The sequence below is a fragment of the Eretmochelys imbricata genome, chromosome 11 (assembly GCF_965152235.1).
Source record: "Eretmochelys imbricata isolate rEreImb1 chromosome 11, rEreImb1.hap1, whole genome shotgun sequence".
In the NCBI taxonomy this organism is placed as follows: Eukaryota; Metazoa; Chordata; order Testudines; family Cheloniidae; genus Eretmochelys; species Eretmochelys imbricata.
In genome coordinates this window covers 2,608,491-2,621,169 of record NC_135582.1, presented here as the reverse complement: position 1 = coordinate 2,621,169, position 12,679 = coordinate 2,608,491, and the positions used below count along the sequence as shown (strand labels likewise).

The window sequence follows — 12,679 nt, the reverse complement described above, 5'->3', positions numbered from 1 at the left end:
CCCGCAGGGTGGAGGGTTACACAGATGACGGGCTTCACCTCTGGACCAGATAGCCCGGGGGCTGATGGCCTTTCTGTAGCAGCAGGGCATGTGCTCCCCACCCCAGGCTCCAGGCCTTGGTCCACAACTTCTCCCTTCTCTCTGTCCACTGCTGTTGCCTCTGGATTCCTCGGTGGAATGAAGCGTCCAGGGCATCCAGGACGGACTGGTCAGGTATTGGGGGGGGTCTTCTGGGTCTGCGGTTTCAGACGCCCCTCGGGGCTCATCCCACCGGAACACCAAAAGAGCAATGCATTCGTAGACTAATCCTCTGCATGGGGAAACCGTGTTCGCAGTCATTGCCCGCAGTGCCAGGTTCTTCCTCTGGTGTAACTGGGGTGAGCTGTACCAGGAGACGGCTCTCGCGCCTGTGGGAGGTCTTGGGAGAGGTGTCCTTACCACAGTCGTAGTGCCGGGGACAAGCTCTCCAACAGGCAATAGCTGGTGTCTGGAGAACCTTGCTCGGCCCTCCCCAGGCTGAGCTGTGTAGGCAGGAAGGCCTGGCAACATCTATGACGCAGGGTTTAGCTTTCCAAGGGTCTGCAGTCTTACGCTGTCCCTGGAGTCCAATGTTCTGTAGCAAGGTTCGGTCTCCGGGCACCGGGCTGGATCTCTCAGGCAGGTGTCGTATTTGGCTTGGTTAGACTCTGCTTTTCCTTATGGCTTCTGTTGCTTCGCTCAATCATGCTCTCAGCCGGGTGACACGCTGGAGGTCGGTTTCAGGGCAAGCGCCATCAGCAGATGCTCCAAAGCTCGCATCCACAGCCTACCTAGCCTCTCCCGCAAACATCACATCGCAAGGGGCCTGTCCCGTGGATTCATTCCTTGTGCAAGTGGAGGCATGTACTACGAATCTGACATGCTGGCTCCATTTGGATGTTTTAATCAGGGTGCGAAGTACCCTGTTTAACAAGGCCCGATTAAACCACTCTGGCTAACATTCTCCTGGGGGGGCAGTAGGAAGTGGTTTGAGATTTCCTCTCCACTGGCGATCAGCAGTAGCTCCTTGACAAGGTGACTGTTGAAATCTCTCCCTGGAGCTGGGTGGATGCTACAGAGCAGGCCATAGTGAACAAAGTCCTTTTCCCACAATCCCTTTGCAACGGTGGTACTCTCTGGTCCTTGGTGGGAAAGGTCTGAGATCTGTCACCATTAGTACATGTCCAGTATTGTCACCATCATTCGCCAAGCTCAGAAAGTCCATACAGACAAGATCCAGTGGTTCCATGGCTGACAATGTTGACCAAAGGGCAGATGTTCTGGGCAACGTTTTCCTCTGTATGCGCCATGAGCAAGCTTTGCAATGCTTCTCTACACCATGTGCCACATGAGGCCAATAGAATCTGGAGTTCACTAGGTCAAGTGTCTTGTTCTCTCCCAGGAGTCCCATGTCTTCATGGGAAAAAGGAAACTTCCTAAACTGATCAGGGAGCACTAACTTTCTTCAGGGCCAGGGACCCCTGACTTACGTGATGCAACAAGTTGCTTCTTTAGGTAAGTTTACTCCATTCCCATAAGCACAGAGGTGCATCTAGCTGAGAAGACTTCTCCGATAACTCTGGCCTTCCCTTCTCCAGGGCAGAAATGAAATCCCTTAAACTGGGGTCTGTACGTTCTAATTTGTTCTGCTGTGGTAGAAAAGTCACATCCGAACTGGTGAAGCAGATATGGGAGGTGAAGATCGCTTCTGGAGGGGCTCCCAACTGGTCCACCACCCTCTCTGGGTTGACAGCTGTTTGTTGGATCCCATGGATGGCACATAGCTTTTACCCCAGCTGCAGGAATAGTCCTCCAGGAGTCAGGTACATGGGTCCTGTCCTGGTGGAGGGCATCAAGACAGATGTTGGAGACCAAGAATCATTAAGATCCTGAAGTACAGAGCATCCGTCAAAATGCAATGCGCAAAAGTAAGGATGACGCTTTTTAAAAAAATGATTCACAAGCACAACGGGGGACTTTGAGTAGTTTGGAAGTTTCTTTAAAACCCATTTTTGAAGAAAATGAAGAAATAGTGACATTTTACTGTCACGGTGCTCTTTAATTCCCCCCCCCCCCGCCCCCCGCATAAGATTAAAGGTTTTGATGATACAGATATACTGAATGGTGACACAAATATAAAGATGAAGAATTGCTAAATGGTAACTTAAGGGCTTTGGTAGTTACACTTGTATAATTGATCATTATGGATAGTGAATGAGTTTGGATGAGGTGACATTTAGGCCAGGGTCTTAGCCCAACTTTGGCTGGCGTGAGTGTTGTTTTGCCAATTTTTCTCTCTTATACTGGTTTGCTGAAATGTTACTGCTCCGTCAAAAACCATATCTTCCATATCTTCATTAATGATCTGGAGGATGGTGTGGACTGCACTCTCAGCAAGTTTGCAGATGACACTAAACTGGGAGGAGAGGTAGATACGCTGGAGGGTAGGGATAGGATACAGAGGGACCTAGACAAATTAGAGGATTGAACCAAAAGAAATCTGATGAGGTTCAACAAGGACAAGTGCAGAGTCCTGCACTTAGGATGGAAGAATCCCATGCACCGCTACAGACTAGGGACCGAATGGCTCGACAGCAATTCTGCAGAGAAGGACCTAGGGGTTACAGTGGACGAGAAGCTGGATATGAGTCTACAGTGTGCCCTTGTTGTCAAGAAGGCCAATGGCATTTTGGGATGTATATGTCGGGGCATTGCCAGCAGATCAAGGGACGTGATGGTTCCCCTCTATTCGACATTGGTGAGGCCTCATCTGGAGTACTGTGTCCAGTTTTGGGCCTCACACTACAAGAAGGATGTGGAAAAATTGGAAAGAGTCCAGCGGAGGGCAACAAAAATGATTAGGGGACTGAAACACATGACTTATGAGGAGAGGCTGAGGGAGCTGGGATTGTTTAGTCTGCAGAAGAGAAGAATGAGGGGGGATTTGATAGCTGCTTTCAACTACCTGAAAGGGGGTTCCAAAGAGGATGCATCTAGACTGTTCTCAGTGGTAGCAGATGACAGAACGAGGAGTAATGGTCTCAAGTTGCAGTGGGGGAGGTTTAGGTTGGATATTAGGAAAAACTTTTTCACTAGGAGGGTGGTGAAACACTGGAATGCGTTACCTAGGGAGGTGGTGGAATCTCCTTCCTTAGATATTTTTAACAATGACAAAGCCCTGGCTGGGATGATTTAGTTGGGGATTGGTCCTGCTTTGAGCAGGGTGTTGGACTAGATGACCTCCTGAGGTTCCTTGCAACCCTGATATTCTATGATTCTATGAAATAAGAGCAAGATGACATGAAAATTGTACAAACAGCAAACGTTGTGTAAATTGAAGCTTGCACATGCATATTGCATGGGTTACATAAAGACAAATGCTTAATGCTGATTGGAGAAAAAGTTAATGAATGTGTGATGTGGAAATGTATAAGAATCTAAGTTATGGAGAGGCTCAGATTGGAGAAACACCAGACCAGGAACTGAAGGAATGAGACTGAAGGACCAGACCAGGGATCAAAAGCTGCAATGACCATCATGAAGTACACGAGAACTTCCTGGTACTCTGAAATTCGGTAACTTGGGCCCCTGCCTGTTCCATCTTATCGGTTTATGGTCTGGCATAAATATATGTTCAGACATAATAAGTGATAATAATTCTCCCGAACACTTATAAATAAAGGTGAAAATTGATTAAGCCTAAATTGGGTGGACTTATGACTCAGTTTCCCACCTTACATTCCCAACACAGGACATCAGCGCTTTTCAGGCCAGGCTGGGAATGAAGACTGAAGTCATAGGTGGACAATACAGAGAGAAGCAGTGTCATGTGGCATGAAGTTTGGCTGATTTTAACACTCAATGGGTTGTTGTCTGAATATACCAGAAACGTGACTTCACAGAGGTAGTCGTGAAACTCACAGGCTCCAAGCTCAGAAGGGACCATCATGATCATCTAATCTGACCTCCTGCACATTGCAGGCCACAGAACCTCACCCCCCCCCCCCCCGCACCCACATTCATCCCCTATGCTCACTTCAGTGGCAGGACTGCCAGCCTGTAGGGGTCTCAGTGGAGCTCCAGGAGCTGGATTCGATGCCGTGGGGTTTACGTGTCTCATGACTGTTGAACGTTCTCTGCAGAGGGAATGACAGTGTGACTGGAGCAGGGATGAGTTAATCTGCCACGTTCTATAACTTGCCCTGGTTCGTTGTTTCCTTAGCAGAATAAATAGCTGCCCTGGAATGGTTTTGTTTGACAGGGGTATAGTGCGTGTTTAGCGAAGCAAATAACCCCCTGGGTGCCGACTACTAAGAGCTCATGCCCCAGCTTAAATCCCAAGGAACAAATAGTAACCAATGTGTTTCCCCAGACTGTAATCCTCATAGCAATGTGAAGACTGAGGAAGAGGAAGGATGGCTCAGTGGTCAGGGCACTGGGTTAGGACTTGGGAGAGCTCACTTCAAGTTCTTCCACCTGTTACCCGCACAAAATTCTCTGTCACTCACACACTCTAGGGGCACCCACCTTCACCCAGCCCTGTCAATTTAAACACCCCCCCACCCATACCCAATTCCTAGGGCTCAGCGTGTAATTTTCTACGGGTTTGCAGGACCTTTTACCAGTGAAAGAGCCTTTCACGGTAATATCCTTATCCTCCGTGTATTAACAATCACCAAAAACAGACCGCACACACTACACGTACAGGGCTCACCACTCCCAATAAGACAGATGAACTTTTCTTGATGGCCAGTCAGGATCAGGTCCATCTGGGGGACTCCAGTTTCTACATGGTGTCATTGGCAGGGTGTTGAGGTCTGGCCCCTTTGTTCTTGGGGCTTTGTCCTGGAGCTGGTTCCCAAAGAACTTCCTTTTGGACCCCAGTTTATACAGTGAAACTTGAGTCCTGGGGTGAACCTATACCATAACCAATCAGTATACAAAAATTTTACTAACCGATCCTTACATAACGTAACAAAATTCTCTAACCAATCCCACCCCACCACCTTAATGAATTAAGTGCTGCCCGGTGCGGCTGCCTGACCCAGTGCTCTGGGCTGCCCGGCTGCCTGACCCGGTGCTCTGGGCTGCCCGGCTGCCTGACCTGGTGCTCTGGGCTGCCTGGTGCGGCTGCCTGACCCAGTGCTCTGGGCTGCCCGGCTGCCTGACCCGGTGCTCTGGGCTGTGTGGCCAGGCTGCCTGACCCGGTGCTCTGGGCTACCTGGCGCAGCTGCCTGACCCGGTGCTCTGGGCTGCGCGGTAAGGGGGCAGGGAGTGCGGGGGTTGGATAGAGGGCAGGGGAGTTCAGGGTGGTGGTCAAGGGGCAAGGGTGTGGATAGGGGTTGGGGCAGGAACAGGGGGTTGAATGGGGGCAGGGGTCTTGGGGGGGCAGTCAGGAAGGAGGGGGGGTTGGATGGGGCGGCACGGGGCAGTCAGGGGCAGGGGTTCTGGGGGCAGTCAGGGGACAGGGAGAAGGGTGGTTGGATGGGGCAAGGTTCCCGGGGGGGGCAGTCAGGAATGAGAGGGGGGGTTGGATGGGGCAGCAGCGGGCAGTTAGGCGCGGGAGTCCGGGGACAGTCAGGGGACAGGGAGCGGGGGGGTGTGGATCGGGCAGGAGTCCTGGGGGGGGGGGCAGATAGAAGGTGCAGGCCGGGCCATGACCCCCTCCCCAACCGGTCCTCCATACAATTTCTGAAACCTGATGTGGCCCTCAGGCCAAAAAGTTTGCCCACCCCTGCTTTAGACCTTGCAATATGGCTACAGACAAAGGCCTTATTCTTATGCTCCACCACTTATGTCCCTGTTCAAGTCACTTAGCCCTGGTGGGTATGTCTAAACTGCACACTAATCCCCGGCTCTGATTCAGGTTTAAGCCCTCTCCCTCCTTCTGTCCACACACAAGTCAGCCTGACTTGGATGAGTGAGTGCTCAGGGCCTGGATCCTAGGGTCCTGTTAGGGAGGAAGATCAGAGCCCGAGTCTCACTGTGACTTGGGTCCAAGCCATGTCCTGTTGCAGTGTGGACAGAGCTCAAGCCTCAGCCCCGAATCAGAAGGCCTGCGTAGCACAGTACGGACGTGTTAGCACGGCTGTGAGATCCAGGGCCAGTAAGCGCAACGTTGGAAACACAGACCACAAGCCGGGATGCCCCAGACCCGGCTTTACGATGCCACTTAGACACAGCCTCCATCCCTCACTTTCCCATCTGTACAATGGGCATAATCACCCTGCCGCACAGGGAGTTCTGAGTGTAAACGCATTAAAGATTGTGGGGTGCTCAGACACCTCAGAATGGGACTGTACAAGTACCTAAAACAGGATTACACAGCGTGGCCTTCAGCGTCCCTTTTCTGCATCAATTAGATGAGCTATTTTTGCAAGGTTTTGCCCCAAATTTCACTGCCTTCAGCTGTCAAGCTACCCCCAGGCTGAAAGATACAAAGAAGACAGCCCAGCGCTTGCCTGGGGGGCTGCAACGTGGCCTGTCATGATCAGTAAATGGAGGAAGTCCCGTTCTCCTTAGGGACCCCGCTGCGAGTAGCCGGCCTGCCCAGTAACCAGCCCAGGCATGCGGCAGGTTTGCATAGCTGTTCGGCTGACAATTTTGCTCTATCAGGAGTCACGTGTGATCACCAAAGCTGCTGCTCAGAGCGGCATGACACCCCGGTAGCCCAGGGCCACTACGCCAGGGGGATGGAGCACCGCGAATAGCTGGTCACACAGTCTGGCAGGAGTCTCAGATTCACAGGGTTTAAGGCAGAAGGGGCCATTAAGTGGTCTCATCTGACCTGCCGCACACCACATGTCACCCAGCTCCCCCTGCAAAGAGACCAGTAACAAACCGCCCACACCCCCACTTCGGCTCTTCTGTTTAAAGGACGATTCTTCTCGGTGCTCTAAATCTGCAGGTGTCGCCGGACTACCCTGACATTTGCTTAGCCTCATGGGGGGGTAGTTTCGTGGTCAGAATTTGGGGTCATTTGGGCAAGAGGTTCCTGAGATACAGCCCCCCCTGCCCACAGCTTTTCTTAAAGTTCACAGACTGTGCCTGTGGGAGTTTCCTTCCTCCCCTCCCCCGGCTTTCAGCGTTTCAGTGGCTTCATGGGAGGGGGAGCTAAAACCAGTGGCCAGGAAGTGGGGGAGGAGAGAGATGCACCAGTCTCCTCTCACCTGCGTGAAGTTGCTGTGTGATCACCACGTCAGAAAACGGGCAATTTCCTGGGACATGGCCCATGCCTGAGATTTCTCTCACCAGCCCTGTTAGCAACTAGTGCGACCGTTTCCCAGCACGACCATTATCCCGACACCTCACCAGGGTGGGCGGGAGGGGGCACTTCGGCATCACATAGCAACCATGTGGCCTAGTGGAAAGACCAATAGCCTGAAACTCGGAAACCCTGGGTTCTATCCCCTAGTTTGCTGCCAGCAGGCCGGCTAACCTTGGCCAAGTGATGGCATCTCCATTCCAAAAGGTTCCCCATCTGTACAAGGGGGATAATCATGCTTCCTTCCTTGAGATCTGCTGAGCTAGGTATTATCACCACCTGCCCATTGAAGCACGTGAACTGCACACCTATGCGATAAGTCATCTTCGGCTCCCAGCAGCTACAAGGGGGTGGACTGAGGTCTTTCCATCGCCTCCTGTCTTGTACCAGCATCATTCATCTTTAAACCGTTTTGTTCTGTGTCATTCTCCAACACGTCCTTGGCCTTCCTCTAGTTCCTTGCACTCTGGTACGTATCGCCAGGTAAGGTACCCTTTCTGGGTCCATCCTGAGCGCATGCCCAAACCACTGCAGTTGTCTTTCTTGAATCTTTCGCAACAGGGTCATTTCTCGCCCCAGCTGCTCCGCCACACTCCAACCCATACAGCAGTAGCGGCCCGACCGTTGTCTCATATAGGCTGATTTCCATTGTAATCTACCGATCTTTATCCTTCCAGATCTTGCAGAGTTTTCCAAATACAGTAGTGGCTAAGCAGATTCTTTTTGTGTCACGACATATGTCAAGACACAGGATAATTATAACTGCTTAAATGACCACTAACTCCTACCACAAGGTTTCTCTTTCTGTTCAAAAGACGAGGAAATTCCCTGACAAAGAACTTTGTTAGCACAGACTTAAGGTTGCCCGGTGGTATGTCATGCCTTTCCAGGACCCCAAGTTCAATAAAACAAACGTCTGAAATTGGCAAATGTAGACTTAAGGCATTTCAAAACAGCAACTTCAAGCTGTAATTCACCACGGCAAAGTAAATTTCCATTTTAACTCGGCCTGGGTTTAATACTGGTTTGAAAAACCCTGTCTTTAAACATTCCCTATTTGTATTTGTGTAAACATAGTCAAGGAAGCAGTTAAGGGGTTGCTAACCAAAATGTGTCTTACTCATTTAGCCCAAGTCTGCAACAATAGTGGCAGGAAAACAGAAGAAACAGGTACCAGCCTGTCTTTATCAGGTGGTGGAAAGTAAGTTTGTGAAATCCTGCTTTTAAATGGTGTGTCGGTGTGTGTTTAAAACTAGTTTAAGAAGCAGCAGGGCAGGGGCGGGGCCTCGCGGAAGGGGTAGAGTGTGGGCGGGGCCAGGGGCAGATGCGGGGGCTTTTGCATCTTTGTATGAAAAGGTGTCAGTGATGCGACCCTCAGGCCACTGCACTAGTCCTCATGTGGCCCTCCTGGTGATTTGAGTTGGAGATCCCTGCTTTAGCCACACAGGAGTTACTGGGCTCTGCACAGGGCTAACGGGGTGAAATGTAACAGCCTGTGATAAACAGGAGTCAGACCAGATGATCTGGGGTGGGAGGGATAGCTCAGCGGTTTGAGCATTGGCCTGCTAAACCCAGAGTTGTGAGGTCAATCCTCGAGGGGGTCATTTAGGGATCTGGGGCAAAAACTGGGGATCGGTCCTGCTTTGAGCAGGGGCTTGGACTAGATGACCTCCTGAGGTCCCTTCCAATGGTCTATGATTCTGTGATCTGATGGTCCCTTCTGCCCTTGGAATCTATGAAAACCACGGGCATCTGACACTTGAGTGGAAGGGACTGTCCTACCCGATAGCAGCAGTAGTAGGTTTCTTATCCTACGAGCCAAACCACGAGCGGGTGATGCTTTTCGCGCACACACCGTTTCCGTTTCACCCTGCTGTCCGTCCCAGCTCAGACCGACCTGGCTCCGTTGGGCTGGGCCAGCTGATTTCGCAGCAGCCGGTGTCACTTTGCTGGTGCTCTTCAGCTGACCCTGCCTAAAAGAGGGGCAGGGCGTCTCCAGTCAGATTGGGCTGTAAATCTGTGCTGCCGCCCAGACCCCAGAGAAATTGCCTCCTCCAAAGCTTCAGCTCCGAGGGTCCCCTGAGCCCCATCTAGTTTCCAGGCCAGCCTGGGCCCCTAGAGGAAGGCGAGCCCAAAGTGATTCTTTGCCTTCTTATGCCCCGTGCTCTGGCATCGTCCGCTCCAGACACCTGAGCAACATCCACAGATCCATCCTCTGCCCCTGCGCACTCGGCCCTGAGCTGGGGGGCACAGCATGAGGAAAAAACAATCGCCAGCACCGTCAGGGTTAGAACAGGCCTCTGTCTGGGCAGCAAGGAAGGGCCAGATCCTGTGGGCGGAGAAACCCAGGTAGGTGTCAAATCCTCGCCAGGGTCCCCTGGCAGAATGTCACCTGATTGTTCTGGGGGAACAGGGGGGAGGTAGGTTTACTCCTGTCATGGGGGGAACCCCCAAAACACACTGATCTTGAGGGCCACTGGCCTCCCTGTCACCTTGGGGCAAAGGTGGTGCCCTACCCTGGAGTGGGAATGGGCCCTGCTAACCCAACGCTATGCCCCCGGCCAAGGTGTCAGCAGCAGGGACTGAACCTGCTGCCTCTGGTTGGCATGGCATGAGCCTGGCTGCTGGGGCGCAGAGGCCCACCTCCGCTGGCTCATCGGCCTCTGCTTGTGGCCCAGTCCTGGGGGCAGAGTGCAGGTGGGTTACAGTAACGGAGGCCACACAAGCTAAGGCAGGGAATCCTCATGACGGTGCAGGTGGGGGGAGGCGTCCTGAAGAGCATCCGCCCCCCCCGCCAACCCCAGCCGGCCCCCTCTCGAGCAGCAGACCCTGACTGCTTTGGAGCCCCCCGCCACGCTCGGCCCTGCTGGGGTTTTCTCCCGTCACCCCCTGGAGGGGCCCGTTATACAGCAGGGATCCAACCCTGGCTCCGGGTGTCAGACCGACCCAGGGCGATTCAGGGCACTACCCTCTCTGGGGGCAAAGGGCGGGTTGGACTGCGGGGGGCTGGGGAAGCGTGGGGCTCGTGCAGCCGGGGCTCCGTACGGCATTCACCAGACAGCGCCACCTCCCAAGGACACCTTGTGACGAAGTGGGACTGTTCTTAATGTTTCCTCTGAATAGTGCGGGGGTGCCTCAGTTTCCCCTAGGCAGTTCTTAAGTATCTAGGGGGTGGGGTAAGGGTGTATGATCCTTGCAGAGCCCTAGAGGGCAGGTGTGTGCAGGAGTCTGGACACAGAGAATGGCCGACACCCTGTTTCCTGGCAACGGATAGCCTGGGCCCTTCCCCCCTGCGAGGTGAGAGCTAAAGGGTTGGAGAACAAAGGAATCAGGTGCCCTTCTGGCCCGGGAAAGGGACAAAGCCCGGGGGGGGCCTGGAGGGAGTTGCAGCTTGGGGCTGGCTGGGGACATGGAGTGAAGGGCAGACGGGGTTGTCTGGCTCACTGCCCCCCAAAATGGACCCAGCTGAGGGGTCCGGTTCTTTGCACCTACAAGCTCTGTTTTGACCATGTTCCTGTCGTCTAATAAACCTTCTGTGTTACTGGCTGGCTGAGAGTCACGTCTGACTGCGGAGTTGGGGGGCAGGACCCTCTGGCCCCCCAGGACCCTGCCTGGGCAGACTCGCTGTGGGAAGGACACGGAGGGGCAGAGGAGGCTGAAGGCTCCGAGGTCAGACCCAGGAAGGGGGGAGCCGGGTGAGCTGTGTGTCCTGCAGACAGGCTGCTCCCAGAGAGGAGACTGCCCCAGAGTCCTGCCTGGCTTCGTGGGGAGCAGTTCCAGAGCATCGCCCGGGGGCTCCGTGACACACCTTTTGCCAGGGTCTTCTCCGGAGCCCTGCTTCCCCCCCTGGCCCTGCCGGGGGACCCCAGCTGCCCTGGGCGAAGGAAGAGGTGCAATGCCGGCTGCCCCGCTCCGGGCTGGGCTGTGCACTCGCCCCCCCGGCGAGCGGCGGGCTCCTGGCCGGCTGGGGGAGGAGTTGCCTGCCAGGACCCTCCCTTCTCGGGTTGCACCCGGGGCCCAGAGCGGCTGAACGGCCAGGGAGGGGCCCAGCCGACAAACAAACTCGCTGCTGGGAAGGCGGCGGAGAGAGGCCAGGCGAGAGGCCCCGACCCCAGGTAAGGGCCTGGCGGTTCCCCCCTGTGCCCCAGGGGCCGAGGGCTGGAAACTTGTCCGGCCCCTTGCGGCGAGCCGGGGGCTGGTCCGGAGGCAGCCGCTGGCCCAGGCAGGGCGCAGCCGGGAGCCCGGAGCCTCCTGCGCTCGGCTCGCCCGGGACGGGGGCTCGCCAAGTCCTGCTCCGGATCCGCGCCGGCGCACGGGCCTCGGGATCGGCTCCGCCTCGCTCCCTTTCGCGGCTGCGGAGCCTGCCGCGGGGGCGACCCGGGAGTCCCGGGGCCGCTGCTGGGTGGGACAGTGCCTCGGGTGGGGGAAGCTCCCCGCGGGCCACGTGCTGGAACCGGGGCCCGGGTAAGACCCCGCCTGGGCCGGGGCTGTGCCTCAAGGGCTGGGTGTCCTTCCTGGCAGGGCCCCTGGGTGCTTCGCTTTGGGTGGGGTCGGGCTCCTGGACACAGAGGCTCAGGCAGCGGGAGCTGAGCAGGGAGGGCCCAGAAAGCCCTGGCCGTGGGCACCAGGGGCTCGGATCCGTTTGTGCTGCCGGGGGGACCTAGGGCTCGTGAGATGTAAGGGCCTGGCAGAGTGCTGGGCAAGCCCCCCCCCCCCATACAGCTCCGCCGGTGCCCCTCACTCCCGACCCACAGACCCCTGCTAGCCCAGCCCTGGGCTCCCATCATCACCCCTAGCTCTGCCGATGCCCCTCACTCCTGACCCGGCTGCCAGGGGGCTGCAACACTGGGCTCTCCTGCTCCCCTGGATAGCTATATGAGAATTACTTAGCCTACGCCGGTGCTGAGGGGTGCTTATCACAGCATGTGCGCAGAGGAATAAGAGGCCTGGGAGAAGGGTGGGGCGCCTCTGGTCTGGAGGAAGCTCCAGCTCCTTTCCCCATGAGAGAAGTTTTCCTGCTCCCAGGTGCAGCATCAACTACATGGGGAAGGGGCCAGGCCAACCACCCCTGTACTCATGTCCTCCTCTGTTCCCAGCACTTGTTCCCAGTCTCTCATCTCCTGCCCGTTTCACATGCCCCTGGTGAGCTCTCCTCTCATCCAAGGCATTCCCAGGGAGGGCACCCATTGCCCCTAGAGCCAGACACAGGTGTTAGGAGTGGCAGTCGGTTGACCGTAGGCTCCTAACTTCAGCTGTTCCTACTTCCTGGGTCTGTTTCTCCTTATGCCGGTGTGTAAACACTGAGTGCAATGGAGTCACTCTGGAGTCACTCTGCTGTGAGTGAAAGGCGGGGGGGGGGTCAGCTCATGTGGAGGTTAGCTGGGTTGCGCCTTGATC

General features: G+C 55.0%; 1 protein-coding gene across 1 annotated transcript in view; it reads left to right on the top strand.

The window, feature by feature from the left end:
- Positions 1 to 11,297: 11,297 nt before the first annotated feature.
- TMBIM1 (transmembrane BAX inhibitor motif containing 1) overlaps positions 11,298 to 12,679 on the top strand; it is a 28,549-nt gene continuing 27,167 nt past the window's right edge. Inside the window, exon 1 of the mRNA XM_077830302.1 lies at positions 11,298 to 11,397. The gene's annotated coding sequence lies outside the window, so the exon portion shown is untranslated. The remainder of the gene's footprint in view (positions 11,398 to 12,679) is intronic.